Genomic DNA, 13900 nt, shown 5'->3' with positions numbered 1-13900 from the left:
TCCATTTGATATCTAGAATGAACTTCACTTGAATACGTAGTATGACGAGAAATCATTAAGGCCATATCGTCAAGACAACTGAAGTTAAAAAAAATATACATCACGTTCTTCTGCAGAAAGTCTCTTAAAGTTTGCACAGACGTTTTAAAATGCTGTTGCTGAATATAGTTTAGTCCTGCATGTCATATGTTTAGTGAAATTCACCTAAAACCGTAACATAAGAGATTCTCTAAGAAATTAGACTCTATCTGATACACTATCATGTAATGCACGTTAGTTATTTGTTGAATGTATATCGGTCTCTGTTCTACAGATCCCTAAGTAACGTGGGTGTCATTTCTTGTGAGCTCAACACATTTCCACCAGTTTTTATTGTAGTCTGTGTTTCCCTCACTGATTCTATATACTGCTGATTCTTATTTCACCAATCCATTGCCAGCATGCTTCTGGAATACCACACTAATAAATACTTCCACTCTCTCCTTTTCCGATTCAGCTCATCATTCACTTCCACATAGTTCTGCCCTCGAGATGTACATTTTCATAAATTCCTTCCTCAGTATTAAGGACTATGTTTCGCACTAATAGGTTCCCTTTAGCGACGAATGTCGTCTCTAACAGCTTTACTCTGCATTCTCTATCCTCCTTGGTAAGTTGCCTTGTTGCCATACTTCCAACGTAGCAAAAGCCCTTCACTTCATTCAAAATTTCCTCAATTATTTGCTGGATCTATTCAAATCTCTGTCTTCTCCTGCCGATTTTGCTTTCTACTGTTCCATCTAGTAACATGGATGTTATCTTCTGCTGCCTTAACACGTATCCTGTCAACCGGTCCCTTTTTTTCATCTGTGTTTTCTTGTATTCCCTTTTCGCTGTTTCTATGGAGAATCTCCTCATTCCGCATCTTATCAAGTCACCTGATTTTCAACATTCTTGGACCATGCAGCATCACAGCTCTATTTTACCACAGTCCATGGTTTATAACCACAGAATGCTGTGCTCCAAACGTACGTTCCCAGAAACGTCTTTTCTAAATAATTAAGGACTATGTTTGAAACTAATAGACCTCTTTCTGACCAGGAGTGCCATCTTTGCCTATGTTAGTCTTATTTTTATGTCGTCCCTACTTAGCCCGTCATCAGTTACTTTGCTTCAAAGGCAGCTGTGTCCACTTACTATTTCTACGTCCTCGACATCAGTTTTGATGTTAATCTTCAAGGTACTCTCATTTCTGCTACTCCTCATTACTTTTTTCTTTCTTCGTTTTATTCTCAATCCATATTGTGTACTCGTGGAACTGTTCATTCCAGTCAACAGATCCTGTAATTCTTTTTCACTTTCATGTCATCAGCGAACCTTATCATCGATATCTTTTAACCCTGAATTTTAATCCCACTCTTGATCTTTCTTTTATTTCCGTCTTTGCTACTTCCATGTATGCAGGGTGTCTCAGGAGGACTGGTCAATACTCAGCGATATGACAGGAACGATCATTAGAAGGAAGAAAACTAGATACTGCGAAACGAATCCCTTCCACTGCAAGTTCTCTGCCTTTCATATTTTAGGAGAAGATAATATTGACCAAACGAGAAAGCGTTATCTAGTAAAAATTACCTCTAAATTGCATACCCTACGAGCTATGAGCACTTGGTCTATAGAAAAGATGTTGCATTTTGGAGCCATTGTTTGCCGTCGGCCATGGTGGCCGAGCGGTTCTAGGCGCTACAATCTGGAACCGCGCGACCTCTAAGGTCACAGGTTCGAATCCTGCCTCGGGCATGGGTGTGTGTGATGTACTTAGGTTAGTTAGGTTTAAGTAGTTCTAAGTTCTAGTGGACTGATGACCTCAGAAGTTAAGTCACATAGTGCTCAGAGCCATTTGAACCATTGTTTACCAGGCGTTTTTGCTATGAATGATCGTTCCCGTCGTATCCTTGAATATTGACTTTTCGTCCTGGAACACCCTGTATACTGATCAGTAGGGTCGAAAGACTGCATCCTTGTCTTACACATTTTTATCTCTGTCTTACGCCCTACTTCTTTCCAGGTTTCTCTGGTCCACTGTTGTTTTCTGTCTACATAAATGATCTTTTGAATAGGATGGATAACAATGTGCGGCCGTTTGCTGATGATACTGTGGTGTTCGCGAAGGTGTCGTTGTTGAGTGACTGTAGGAGGATACAAGATGACTTCGACAGGATTTGTGATTGGTGTAAAGAATGGCAGCTAACTCTAAATATAAATGTAAATTAATGCAGATGAATAGGAAAAAGAATCCCGTATTGTTGAATACTCCATTAGTAGTGTAGCGCTTGACACAGCCACGTCGATTAAATATTTGGGCGTAACATTGCAGAGCGATATGAAGTGGGACAAGCATGTAATAACAGTTGTGGGCAAGGCGGATAGTCGTCTTCGGTTCATCGGTAGAATTTTGGGAAGATGTGGTTCATCTGTAAAGGAGACCGCTTATAAAACACTAATACGACCTATTCTTGAGTACTGCTCGAGCGTTTGGGATCCATATCAGGTCGTATTGAGGGAGGACATAGAAGCAATTCAGAGGCGGGCTGCTAGATTTGTTACTGGTAGGTTTGATCATCACGCGAGTGTTACGGAAATACTTCAGGAACTCGGGTGGGAGTCCCTAGAGGAAAGGAGGCGTTCTTTTCGTGAATCGCAACTGAGGAAATGTGGAGAACCAGCATGTGAGGCTGACTGCAGTACAATTTTACTGCCGCCAACTTGTATTTCGTGGAAAGACCACAAAGATAAGAGAGATTAGGGCTCGTACAGAGGCATATAGGAAGTCAATTTTCCCTCGTCCAGTTTGGGAGTGGAACAGGGAGAGAAGATGGTAGTTGTGGTACGAGATACCCTCCGCCACTCACCGTATGGTGGACTGCGGAGTATGTATGTAGACGTAGGTGGTCTTCCATTCTTATTGCTCCATTTTGGCTCTTGTACATATTACATCTAAACCGTGTGTACCTACACCTTACACCAATTTTTCTAAGAATTTCATATATATTTTGTACCATTTTCCTACGTTCAACTCTTTTTCTAAGATGACGTATCTGACGAAGATTTGTTGATTTGCGTCCATAGCCAAGGGCAACGTCCGATCTTCTCTTCTGAGTGAATACATGTGCTGTCAGGGAGAGTGCTGTGATACTTCTCTCATTTATCGGGTTTTGCTACGTTTCTTCCGAAACTCTGACGGTATATCTCCATTCTCATAGATTTTGCACGTTAATTTGCATCATCGTTAAGGTAACAGCAACTTTATATGCTAATTCCGTAATGATTTGAAAAATTAGGAAGAAATGTTATCATTAATTTCTGCCTTGTTTGATCGTATATAATCCCAGTCTCTGTCAAATCCGGACTCTAATGCAAGAACCCTATTACATTAAAATGGATATCTATACCTTCATCTTCTTTGTCCACCTATCCACTCTCTGCCCTCTGTTTGACAGTGTAATTCCTGTTGTATCGTTAATGGTCAGTGTCTTTGCTTTAATATGACCAAGGATTATTTGCCTTTTCTGTTTGTTGAATCTGTCCTAATGACCATTCCCATTTCTAGTTTATGACATTTTTCATGGAGTCATTTCACTTTACCTTCCATACACATACTATTGATTTCGTTCCTACGTCTCATGTTGGTGTATTCTTTTCTTTTTCTTAACATTGTAGTATTTCCGTCTGTCATAGAACATGTGAAGTTACTCAACGATTCTTTGCCGTTGTCTGTTTTAAGTATCTACTGATCTGACTCCTTTTTAGAGGTACCTGTACCTCTTCAACTGAGTTACCTACTGTAGTATCTACTGTCGCAATACCTACGGCCTCAGAGAATCTGAAACGGACATCATCATACCCTAATACTGCACACTTCGTACATTAATTCTTCTTGGCGATTCCTCTAACTTCAACATACTCTTCCTTATTACAAAATTGCGATCTGAGTCCATTTATACTGCTGGCTCGCATTACAATGCATCTTAAAATTTTGTAATCTTTGTCTCACAATGATGTATTCTAGCTGGTATCTCCCTGTGCTCGAGATGATTTCCAAGTATATCCCCGCCTCTTGTGATTACTGAACAGTATACTTAGCATTGTTAGGTGAAATTTATTGAAGATTTCCAGGAAGTTTCTTTCTCTTTTTGCCACAATCAAATTCGCATACCTCCAGAAAGCAACTTGATAAAGGGTGTTTATAAATTAGTTGTACAAACAGCGCTCAGTTGTAAAAGGGGTAAATATCTTAGAGAAATGTTTGACACAGCACTGAATGCAGTATATCTTCAAGTTTTATTCCCCCTAAACAGTGTGAGTTCCCAATGTTCCCCAAGGTGGCGTGTGTGAATGAGTTATTTCAACAGCCATCATCGACTCATATAACAGTGCAGAGTGTGGGCAGTGTTGTTTATGGTTTCATGGATCCAAATCCCCTATTGCAGTTCAGAGACAATTCAGGACTAAATATCTCAGGCCAAAACCTCAAAAACAAACTGTTATTAACTGGTACAGTCGTTTCACCGAAACTGGCCGTGTATCACATAGGACACGGGATCAGGGACGGCCAGCTGTCTGTGACTCAGCAATTTAGCGAGTTCGGCAGTCTTACATTTTTAATTCGGGTAAATCAACGAAACGTACAGCCTTAGAACATTTAAGGTATTACGGAGACACCTGTGATTGAAACCTTACAAAATGCAACTGTTGGAAGCTTTAAGAGAAAGTGATAAAGGAAAAATGACGTACATTTTCTGTAGAAACACTAAAGAAAATTCAGACTGAAGATGAAATTCTGAATAAAATTGTGTTCAATGACGAATCAACCTTCCATGCTTGAGGAACGTCAATCGGCATAATGTTCTGATATGGGCTGAACAGAAACAATGTCACGTAATGGAAAATGCGCGGGACTCACCTAAGCTAAACACTTTTTGCCCTGTAACAAGATTTACGATACCGTATGTTTGTCGAGTGGATTGTGACTGGCATATCGTACATAAACATGCATGATAATTATGCCTCAATTACAACAGGATATGGGTACAGAATTTATTTTCCAGCAAGATGGCGCGCCACCACATTATGATCGTGAAGTTGTCGCGTATCTTCTTAGGAATGAGCCTACTGGGATGGGACGAGGTGGAATAATTTCCCGGCCACCACGATCACCTGATTTAACCCCAATGGGCTTCTGTGTATGACGCTACATTAACGTTTGTTCCTACTCTTCAGGGAAACATCGACCTGCTGCGACAACGGATAACACAAGCAGTTGCCACCATGCAAGAAGACTTGCTTTATAGGACTTGGTGGGAAACTGATCACAGATGGGATATTTGTCATGTTGCAAAAGATAGCTCAATGTACGTTTGTAATTAAACTTGAAGGTATACTTCACTCAGTGCTGTATCAAATATTTCTGTAAGTTATTTAACTTTTAGAGATTACTTTTGTATAATTAATTTACCCATATCAAAAAAAGTTTTGTATCACCTTGGTTCCTAGGGTTCCGGGTCCTTAAAAGAAAATTCGAATAGAGATCAACATAAACATCTTTTCCACCATTTTTATTGCTCATGAATAACACACATTGCATATTGTAGCGCCATACAGCGAGACCTCCATAGGTGATGGTGCAGATTGATGTACACACCGGCACCTCTAATACCCAGCAGCACGTCCTCTAGCGTTGATGCATGCCTGTATTCGTCGTGGCATACTATCCACCCGTTCATCAAGGCACATTGGTCCAGATTGTCTCACTCCTCTACGGCGATTCAGCGTGGATCCCTCAGAGTGATTGGTGCATCACGTCGTCCGTAAACAGCCCTTTTCAATCTATCCAAGGCATGTTCGATAGGGTTCATGTCTGGAGAACGTGGTGGCCACTCTAGTCGGGCGATGTCGTTATCCTGAAGGAAGTCATTCACAAGACGTGCACGATGGGGGCTCGAATTGTCGACCATGAAGCCGAATTCGTTGCCAATATACTGCCGATATGGTTGCACTATCGGTCGGAGGATGGCATTCACGTGTCGTACAGCCACCACGGCGCCTTCCATGAACACCAGCGCCGTACGTCGGCCCCACATAATGCTACCCGAAAACAGCAAGGAATCTCCACCTTGCTGCACTCGATGGACAGTGTGTCTAAGGCGTTCAGCATCATGGGGTTGCCTCGAAACACGTCTCCGAAGACTGTCGGGTTGAAGGCATATGCGGCACTCATCGGTGAAGAGAATGTGATGCCAATCCTGAGCTGTCCATTCGGCATGATGTTGGCCCCATCCGTACCGCGCTGCATGGTGTCGTGGTTGCAAAGAAGTACCTCGCCATGGGCGTCGGCAGTGAAGTTGCCCGTCATGCACACTATTGCGCACAGTTTGAGTCGTAACACCACGTCCTGTGGCTGCACGAAAATCATATTAAACGTGGTGGCGTTGCTGTCAGGGTTCCTCCGAGCCATAATCCGTAGGTAGCGGTCATCGACTGCAGTGGTAGCCCTTGGGTGGCCTGAGCTAGGCATGTCATCGACTGTTCCTGTCTCTCTATGTCTCCTCCATATCAGAACAACATCGCTTTGTATCACTCCGAGACACCTGGACACTTCCCTTGTTAAGAGCCCTTCCTGGCACTAAGTAACAATGCGGACGCTATCGATCCTCGGTAGGCATGGTTAAACTACAGACAACACGAGCCATGTACCTCTTTCCTGGTGGAATGACTGGAACTGATTGGCCACCGGAACCCCCCCCCTCTCCCCCCCGCCGTGTAATAGGCTCTGCTCATGCATGATTGTTTACGTCTTTGAGCGGTTTCAGTGACATCTCTGAACAATCAACGGGACTGTGCCTGTGATACAGTATGCACAGTCAACGCCTGTCTCAGGATTTCTGGGAACAGGGGTTATGCACACCTTTCTTTGATATGTGTATAAACATCCTGTATTTTCCTCCCTACAGTGACATACCAATCCGTCATGAGTACTGGATTTTTATCTTTGTTTATTCATAGTAAGGCAGTTAATACATGCCACCCAAAACCGCAATGAGAAAAGAGAACGAACTGCTATTTTAACTACGCTATAGTGGACAACGTAGTCCATTTTGTGACAAAAACAAACACTTTTTATCTTTTATAGCTTTTCTAGAACGAATTGCATACTATTTATATGGCATCGTAAACAGGTTTTGAAGAATAGTCTAAGAACACAAATGTGTGGAACTTGATAAATTGTTACAAGGCCGCGCGGGATCAATAGAGCGGTCTTAGGTGCTGCAGTCATGGACTGTGCGGCTGATCCAGGCGGAGGTTCGAGTCCTCCCTCGGGCATGGGTGTGTGTGTTTCTCCTTAGATTAATTTAGGTTAAGTAGTGTGTAAGCTTCGGGACTGATGACCTTAGCAGTTAAGTCCCATAAGATTTCACACACATTTTTTTTTTGTAACAAGCAACTGTCCTGCCGTCAAGAGAATGAGGTCTCACAAACCTCTGCCGCACTGTCCCAAATGTATCCTAAGACATCCCTCAGTTATGTTTCAGTCCTCGGTATTATGATTGTCATGTCGAGTGCCCAACATGCCTACTCTAAGCACCCATACATGGTATAAGGCGACTTTCGTACAAATAGGCCTATATTACAAGCAGACTCTCGTCACAGTACAGACCCGTTTTTGTGGAATTTCATGTCTTGATGAGCAGACTGTGTCTGTTTGAAGACTTATTCTTGAAATTTTGGCCACATTTAAAAGTATACATATATAAAACCTGGTGAGAATGTGGGACTTTCTGTGTTCCCCGAACGATCGATTGAGTGGTATCCGAATGTGCTATTACGGTAGCCGTCAACTGTGTGTACTGGGATGGGCAGGACATCCGTCATGTTCCTACCACATGAATTGTGTGCCCAATAACCGGCTGCAAAATAGTGATGAACCATTGGTTCTTACGGTTGTTTAGATTCCCGTAAATAAAACACAGACCAAAGATACACGAGTGGGTGCTGAAAGTATGACCCAAAATCAAATATTTTAGCTTCTACCTTCTTGGTTATTGCAGAGGCCCAGAGGAATTTCAGGTTTAATGGTCTATTACTGCATAAGTTTTAATCTTTAATAGAATAATTTTAATTGAGCACCACAACTGTGTAGCTGCATTTACGGATGGATCTAAACAGAGGACTCCATTTGTTGCTCTGTTGTTTCCTCCCATCGTATCCAAGATCCGACTGCTTCAAGAATTTACTGTCCTCGATGCGGAATGGTATGTGATATTGTGGGCGCTAGAGCAGAAGTGTTGCGATTGCTAAATTCCTTGTTTCTTCCGATATCCTGAGTACCGTTCAATCTAATACATTTTCCCGGCAGTTACAATAGTCCAGAATGTAATGGCCGCTCTTCTTCACTTACACAGGATAGGGAAGGTGGTGTCTTTCTGCTAGGTGCCAGCGCACATGGGTATTAAGAGGAACGAAATAGCATAAGTAGCCGACAAGGAGGAAAGTCACGATACTCAGATCTGTTAACAACAACGAAAATCGCAACGTAAACGAAAGCTGATATTCATGTTTCTACAAGGTGTACAACTTTGCTTCCGCAGTTTCCCGACAGGTGGCGTCAACGGTAACTAGCAGTCGAAAGAAACAGATCTCAGACGTCAGGCAGTTAGCTTGGACCTGGGTCAATATAACCCCATTCAAACATTAGTCGATTTGTGTCTGCATCATAAAGTTGTTCTTTGATTGAAAATGCCAGTTTACGAGCCTAATTCTCGTCATTTGCGGGAGGTGTTACTGCTTTGTTTCAATATGAACTAGGACATGATACCAGGAACCCACACCATGAACCACCGTATTCTTTGTTTCAATATGAAGAATACGGTAGTTCATGGTGTGGGTTCCTGGTATCATGTCCTACTTCATGAACCACGGGCCCCGTATGAGTGGCCAAGTAAGTGGTCCTGACAGTCGGGATACCAGTTACTTCGGAATAAGGCTGGGCATCTCGGACATATTCTGAGTCGTGGCCACCTTTGCGCTGAGACGGCGAAGACTACCTAATCCACCGGTTAGTCCCTCAACCGTTAGGGGTGAAAGTCAATGGGACCCGGGACAAGTAAGGTAGCAACCTGCTTCCCTGGTACTATAAATATGATGCTGGCAACAATCAGAGCAAAATGCCTCGGACCTTTGGAGGTGACGGAGTCCCACCTCTAATTGACAAACCAGGGACTCCTAAGATACGACTCGGCAAACGGATGGTAACGAGATGGGGAGCTATTAATGTCAATGGGGGCTACTCTGGGAAGAAGGTAGAGCTGGCAGAGGCTGCAAGTAAGATGGGGTTGGACGTTTTAGCTGTTAGTGACATTCGGGTAAGGGGTGAGAAAGAAGAGGATGTGGGAGAATACAAGGTGTACCTGTCAGGAGTCAAAGCAGGAATAGCGCAATGGGGTGTAGGGCTTTTCATCAGGAAAGAAATGGAACCCAGCGTAGTTGCAATAAGGTATGTAAATGAACGACTGATGTGGATAGATTTGACAGTGTCTAGCAAGAAAATTAGGATTGTGTCAGTTTATTCGCATTGTGAAGGGACAGATCAAGATAAGATGGATAGTTTTTATGACGCACTGAGTGATGTAGTTGTTAAAGGACAAGGACACTGTTCTGCTCATGGGTGAATTTAATGCCAGGACTGGAAGCCGAACAGAAGGGTATGAAAAGGTTATGGGTAAATTTGGAGAGGATATGGAGGCCAACAGGAACGGGAAACCACTCTTGGATTTCTGTGCCAGTATGGGCTTCGTAATCAAAAACTCCTTTTTTAAAGATAAAAACATTCACCGGTATACTTGGGAAGGCAGGGGAACCAGATCTGTCATTGACTATATAATAACACATCAGGAATTCATGAAGGCTGTGAGGGACACACGTGTATTCAGGGGATTCTTTGATGACACTGATCACTATTTAATCTGCAGTGAAATTGGTATTGTGAGGCCGAAAGTGCAGGAGGTCAGGTCCATGTGTAGGAGGATAAGAGTGGAGAAACTTCAGGATAACATAACAGTGATCTCAAAAAGGTACCAGTTAGTTGAATGTAGTCAATTGCAGTCACTGGAAAAGGAATGGACGAGGTACAGGGACACAATACTAGAAGTGGCCAAAGAATGTCTTGGAACAGTAGTGTGTAAGGTAGGATGAAGCAAACAGCTTGGTGGTTAAGGCAGCCTGTAAAAGGAAAAAGAAGGCATATCAAAAATGGCTACATACTAGAACTCAGGTAGACACAGAATGTTATGTTGAAGAAAGAAACAAAGACAAACAGATAACTGCAGCATCCAAGATGAAATCTTGGGAAGACTTTGGAAACAGGTTGGAGACCTTGGGTCAAGCTGCTGGAAAATCATTCTGGAGTGTAATTAGCAGTCTTCGAAAGGGAGGTAAGAAGGAAATGACAAGTATTTTGGACAGGTCAGGAAAACTGCTGGTGAATCCTGTTGATGCCTTGGGCAGATGGAGGGAATATTTTCAAGAGTTGCTCAATGTAGATGAAAATATGATCAGTAATGTTTCAGATTTCAATGTACAATGGGACAGGAATGATGATGGAAATAGGATCACATTCGAGGAACTGGAGAAAATGGTCAACTGATTGCAGTGCAATAAAGCAGCTGGTGTGGATGAAATTAAGTCGGAACTCATCAAATACAGTTGAATGTCAGGTATTAAATGGCTACACAGGATAATTGAAATGGCGTGGGAGTCGGGACAGGTTCCATCAGACTGCACGAAGGCAGTAATCACACCAATCTTTAAACATGGAAACAGAAAAGATTGTAACAACTACAGAGGTATCTCTTTGATCAGCGTTGTGGGTAAAATTTTCTCAGGTATTGTTGAAAGGAAAGTGCGAGTATTAGTTGAGGACAAATTGGATGAAAATCAGTGTGGGTTAAGGTCTCTTAGAGGTTGTCAGGACCAGATCTTTAGCTTACGGCAAATAATGGAGAAGTGTTACGAGTGGAACAGGGAAATGTATCTATGTTTTATAGATCTAGAATATGACCGGGTTCCTAGGAGGAAGTTATTGTCTGTGCTACGTGATTATGGAATAGGAGGCAAACTTTTGCAAGTAATTAGAGGTCTTTACATAGATAGTCAGGCAGCAGTTAGAGTTGACGGTAAATTGAGTCCATGGTTCAGAGTAGTTTCAGGGGTAAGACAAGGCTGCAACCTGTCTCCACTGTTGTTCATATTATTTATGGATCATATGTTGAAAACAATAAACTGGCTGGGTGAGATTAAGATAGGTGAACACAAAATAAGCAGTCTCATGCGAGACTTAGTTGTGATGGCAGATTCTATTGAAAGTTTGCAAAGTAATATTTCAGAGCTAGATCAGAAATGTAAGGACTATGGTATGAAGATTAGCATCTCCAAAACAAAAGTAATGTCAGTGGGAAAGAGATTTAAACGGATTGAGTGCCAAATAGGAGGAACAAAGTTAGAACAGGTTTCAAGTACTTAGGATGCATATTCTCGCAGGATGGCAACATAGTGAAAGAACCGGAAGCGGGGTGTAGCAATGCTAATGCAGTGAGCGCTAAGCTACGATCTACTCTCTTCTGCAAGAAGGAAGTCAGTACCAAGACTAAGTTATCTGTGCACCGTTCAATCTTTCGACCAATTTTGTTGTATGGGAGCGAAAGCTGGGTGGATTCAGGTTACCTCATCAATAAGGTTGAGGTTACGGATATGAAAGTAGCTAGGATGATTACAGGTACTAATAGATGGGAACAATGGCAGGAGGGTGTGCACAATGAGGAAATCAAAGAAAAACTGGGAATGAACTCTATAGATGTACCAGTCAGGGCGAACAGGCTAAGATGGTGGGGTCATGTTACACGCATGGGAGAAGCAAGGTTACCCAAGATACTCATGGGTTCGGCAGTAGAGGGTAGGAGGAGTTGGGGTAGACCAAGGAGAAGGTACCTGGATGATTTTTAAGTAATAGGCTTAACATCAGAAGAGGCACCAATGTTAGTACTGAATAGGGGATCATGGAGAAATTTTATAAAGGGGACTATGCTCTAGACTGAACGCTGAAAGGCATAATCAGTCTTAAATGATGATGATGATGATGATGATAATGATGAAGAATACAGCGGCTGAGTCTCATCGAATGCTCTGAAGTACGTATGGTAAGGACACTATTATTGAATGAACGTGTCGTGAGTGGTTTCAACGCTTCAAGAACGGTGATTTTAACGTCGTAGGCCGGCGTAGTGGTGGGAGAGAGAATGTTTTCGAAGATGCAGAACTGTAGACATTTCTGAGTGAAGACTAGCGTCAAACTCAAGAAGAATTGGCACAATTAGTGGGAGTGACACAGAAAACCATTTCAAAACGTCTCAGGGCTATGGGCATTATTCAGAAAGAAGGAACTTTGGTCCCGTGAGAGCTGAAATCAACAGGCGTTGAATGGCTTTTGTGTGTTTGTGAACAGTGGCTTCAGAGGCAGAAACGGAAGGGATTTCTGCATCGCTTTGTGACCGCGGACAAAAAATGGGTTCATTACGGTAACCCTAAACGCCAAAAATCATGGGGATATCCCGGCCATGATTCCACGTCGACGGCCAAACCGAATACTCACGGATCCAAGATCATGCTCTGCATTTGGTGGGACCGAAACGGTGGCCTGTACTATGAGGTGTTGAAACCAAGTGAAACAATCACAGTTAATACATTTGAACAGTGAGTTAAAAGACAAACGGCCGCAATACAACAAGAGGCATGATAAAGTGATTTTGCAGCACGACAACGCTCGACCCCACGTTCCACAGGAGGTCAAAACGTACGTGGAAACGTTAAAATAGGAAGTCCCACTCCACCCGCAGTATTCTCCAGACATTGCTCCCTCTGACTATCACCTGTTTAGATCAATGGCGCATGGCCTGGCTGACCAACACTTCCGATCTCATGATGAAGTCACAAATTGGATCGATTCGTGGATCGCTTCAAAAGATGAACAATTTTTTCGACTCGGGATTCATACACCGCCCGAAAGATGGGAGAAAGCAGTGGCCTGCGATAGAATATACTTTGAATGATACATGTGTAACCAATTTGTTTAATTAAAGCCTCAAATGTTAGGGAAAAAACGGCCGAAGCAAAGTTGTACACCTTGTACATTTGACAGATGATGTCTATTCAGATATCGCGCCAGCCGCGTTAGAGTGGCGCTAGTAGTGCCCTTACGAAGATGCACATTAAGTTTGCTTTAAATACATGCTGTAAAAGTCGTGAGCGCTAGTTACTTTTCAGGCTGAACGAGGTAAGTTGTTAGTCAAGAATGCCTTTCAGGTGACGAAGAAGCCGTTATCAACACCTCATTGGGTTTGATCGAGGTCGTGTAATACGGCTACGGGAACCTGGATTTTTCTTCTGCTACATTGAGGAAAGACTTGCACGTGATTGCTGGCAGTAGTGTTCACCAGGATGTGCGGTCGCAAGGAGACCTGGCTCCTGACGGCCGTGTAATTCTACCGAGAGGGAATCCCATCGTGTTCGGTGTATGGTTCTGGCGCATCGCACTGCATCTGTAGCAGCAATATGAGCAGCCGTTGAGGCCACAGTGACACAACGAGCTGTTACAAATCGTTTATTTCGAACAGCTCGAGACAGACGCCCTGCAGCGTGCAATCCACTGACAGTAAACCGCCGCCATTTGCAACCTCAGTGGTATTCAGCGAGATATCATTGGAGGCAGGGCGGAGGTGTGTCTGTTTTCTGATGAAACCTACGAGGGTCACTCCAAAAGAAATGCACACTACTTTTTTTTAAATTCATCTTTTATTCTATATATTTAAAAGTT

Source organism: Schistocerca americana, chromosome 6, assembly GCF_021461395.2.
Source record: "Schistocerca americana isolate TAMUIC-IGC-003095 chromosome 6, iqSchAmer2.1, whole genome shotgun sequence".
Classification (NCBI taxonomy): domain Eukaryota; kingdom Metazoa; phylum Arthropoda; class Insecta; order Orthoptera; family Acrididae; genus Schistocerca; species Schistocerca americana.
This window is presented reverse-complemented; position numbering follows the sequence as displayed.